The 3,681-nt window shown below is 33.9% G+C and overlaps 1 long non-coding RNA gene across 1 annotated transcript; it reads left to right on the top strand.

The window, feature by feature from the left end:
* The first annotated feature begins 1,539 nt into the window (after positions 1–1,539).
* LOC109169359 lies at positions 1,540–1,857 on the top strand. The gene is made up of 3 exons (XR_002052224.1): positions 1,540–1,575; positions 1,663–1,732; positions 1,819–1,857. It is a non-coding gene; the product is annotated as an uncharacterized LOC109169359 (long non-coding RNA).
* The last annotated feature ends 1,824 nt before the right edge of the window (positions 1,858–3,681 follow it).

The following is a 3,681-nucleotide window of genomic DNA, read 5'->3' as shown; positions in this document are numbered from 1 at the left end:
TATGTTAGGATGCTCTTGAGTTGCAAATTTCTCAAGGAGAATTTGTTGAGGATGGAAGAAAGGATTCATTGACTGTTGCGTTGGGTACCGATGAGCATTGTGGACGTGTTAGAGCCATGGGAAGAGGACATGGCATCAAAAGTGTTTTTGGCCATGCAAAACGTCGCCAAAAGACTCCTGAAGATGTTCAACAACTGGTTGATGCTGCTGTTGGTGCTGCCGTTGGTGCTGCTGTTGCAGAAGCGTTAGAAAAACAAAAGCAGGAAAATATTTCTGAACGGGAGGAATTTGGTCAACGTATAACAGAGCAATTTGAGGCAAAAATAGCTAGTATGATGTTGCAATTTAGTGCTATGCAGACTCCTTTACAGCCAAAGCAGGTGACAACCGTATGTGTGAATGCTGTGCCACCACCTCCCAGTGACAAAGCTAGTTCCCCAGACCCTTTTAGTAATTTACCGGCTGTAAGTATTCGTTTATAGTTATCTTATTATTATTTATCAATAAAATTTTATATGATTTTTAATTAAAAATTATTGTAGTTAGGGGCACGATGTCAATTGTTTTTAGAAGATCCAATTAGACGTCCAGTGGCATATGGGACAGCTTACAGTGGTAGACAAGTTCATGGGGTTGTACTGGATGTAAACAATGTGAAAGTGAGTATAACTGATGTTGGTGATCCAACTGCACATGTACCATTCCCCACCGGTGAAGTTAAGCTTGTAAGTGATGCAAGCCAACACTTTATCGTTTGGCCAAAGAAGCTGGTAGAGTTATGTACTGAAGCTAATGCGGTATGTATACTGATAATATTTCTATTTTAAAATATTAAATAATTTACTTTCTAAAACTATAATTCTTACTTGTATTATAATTCACAGTTAAAAGACAATACCATGGACAATAGTATTGCTCTAGATTCTTTGACTGCTGAGTGCAAAAAGGCTTTTACAATAGCTCGCCGTTTCGAACAGAATCTTGTGATCCATGTGGCTCGTGGTATTATGAGCGAGATTGAGTATGACTTGCACCTTGAAAGTGTGGAGATATTGCGTTTCTTAAGTATGGACACCATCGATGTTTCTCTAGTTCAGTTCTTTATAAGGTAATAATAAGTTCTTTATGATTGTTTATGCATAATAGTTTTATATTTACATTCTTGATTATTTATGTATAATTGGTTCTATTTGTGAATAGGGGTATTTACATCAATTTTGAGTTGGCATCAAAAGACACTTATGGTTTCCTAGATCCATATTGGATTCAACCAAAAATGAATAATATAGAAGAAAGGAAATCATATATAAATGCCACCATGCAGTATGGGAAGAAAAATGTGTATTTAGCCCCATACGTTCTCAAGTAAGTTTTAATTACGTTTTAAATTAAAGTGCTTACATATAATATATTTTTATATTATATTATATTTACTTATTTACGTATAACTAATAAATTACTTATTTGTAGTGAGCATTGGATGCTGATGGCGATTTGTCCTAGATTAAATGAAATTTTTTGGTTTGATTCACTTGGTCATGGGCCGCGTGAAGACATTAAACATATAATGGAAACGTATGTAAATTTATATAATGAATTAATAGTTATTATTAAACAAGTGATGCCAAATATTTATATATATTTTATGTCTTATATGAATAGGTGTATGACTGCAACAAGCATGATGAGTGGAAAGAAACAATCTCGTTCATCGAAATGGACTACATGTTTGGTAAGTACTTCTTTCACTTTGTAAAACATGCAAACTTATTGTTTCTATTTCTATTTTAAAATAATTTTATTGTAATTCAAATGTAGTGTGCTATACAAAAAGGAAGCACCGAATGTGGTTATTATGTGATGAAATTCATGTGGGAAATTGTTTCCAACAACCTAAGCAAAGGAATGGATAAGGCAAGTAATCTAATAATACATATTTCTTTTTCAAATGTTGTTTAAAATATTTAGTTATTTATTATTTTTATTTTTTTTGAACTTTGTAGATTTTGGAAAGACAAGGACGATTGCCCTACAACAAACAACAGATTGATGACGTTAGAAACAAATGGTCTAAGTTTCTTATTGATGAATGGGTTAATAAAACGTTGTTAATTTGATACTAGTTTATGTTTAAAACTACTTTGTGTTTATTGGTTTGATGTTAATTAGTAGTTTTGTTGCACTGTGTTATTTATATTAATTTTAGTTTTAGTATGTAGTTTTGTTGCATTGTGTTATGTTAATTAGTTTCATGTTTAGTATGTAGTTTGAATTAGTTGATGTTGATACTGAATGTAACTAGCTGCACAGGTTCTGATTGCACAGCGCAGGTTGGGCTAGAGCATAAAACATTTTCTGTATAAAAAAAAAAAAATAGATACGACGTCGGCTATTGGTCATAGCCGACGTCGTATATATATTTATAATTAAAAAATAATGATACGACGTCGGCTAATTGCCAATTAGCCGACGTCGTATCATTTAAAAAAAAAAAAATTAAATACATACGGCGTCGGCTATTGGTCATAGCCGACGCCGTATATATATTTATAATTAAAAAATAATGATACGACGTCGGCTAATTGACAATTAGCCGACGTCGTATCATTTAAAAAAAAATTAAATACATACGACGTCGGCTATTTGGCGGAGCCGACGCCGTATGTATATATATTATTTAATATAATTATACGACGTCGGCTAATAGCCAATTAGCCGACGTCGTATCATTTAAAAAAAAAATTAAAAACATACGACGTCGGTTAAATAACCGACGTCGTTTATTTTCTTACAACGTCGATTTAGTCGACGTCGTAGGATAGCCGAGGTTAAAGCTATATTATGTAGTAGTGATTGAGGACTTAATTGGGTAAGAATCGTAATCGAAGACCAAATTGATAATTTCGCAATAGTCAATGGATCATTTTGGTAATTAACTCTTACCAATATAATGAAAGTCAAAGAAATGTATATGGAATCTTCCAAGGATCACTATGTACATACATTATTCTTTCCAAAAGGTTGAACCCAACCATAAGGGCCTCCCACACCCCGGCCCGACAGAGCATCTGGGAAGATGTAAAATATGATAACTCAACTGAACATGAACTGCCCACACTCTGGCTTGACAGAGCATCTGGGAAGATGTAAAATATGGTAACTCAACTGAACATAAATTACAGAGGCTAGACATTTGCTTACTGCGCACAAGGAGCCCCATTCACTTTGAGAGGTTACTCCTACACTATCGCTGGTGAGACTCAATCGCTGGTCATTCTTTCCAACTACTATGTACATACATTATTGAGTGTACTTACTAATGGTTAGAGTATAATATATTTACAAATATTAGTGTACATACGGCGTCGGCTATTGGTCATAGCCGACGCTGTATATATATTTATAATTAAAAAATAATGATACGACGTCGGCTAATTGACAATTAACCGACGTCGTATCATTTAAAAAAAAAAAATTAAATACATACGGCGTCGGCTATTTGGCGGAGGCGACGCCGTATGTATATATATATTATTTAATATAATTATATGACGTCGGCTAATAGCCAATTAGCCGACGTCGTATCATTTTAAAAAAAAAAAATTAAAAACATACGACGTCGGTTAAATAACCGACGTCGTTTATTTTCTTACAACGTCGATTTAGTCGACGTCGTAGGAT

This window comes from Ipomoea nil, unplaced genomic scaffold, assembly GCF_001879475.1.
Source record: "Ipomoea nil cultivar Tokyo-kokei standard unplaced genomic scaffold, Asagao_1.1 scaffold3314, whole genome shotgun sequence".
NCBI lineage: Eukaryota > Viridiplantae > Streptophyta > Magnoliopsida > Solanales > Convolvulaceae > Ipomoea > Ipomoea nil.
Note: the sequence above shows the minus strand (reverse complement) of the source record. Positions and strands in the feature narration are given on the sequence as shown.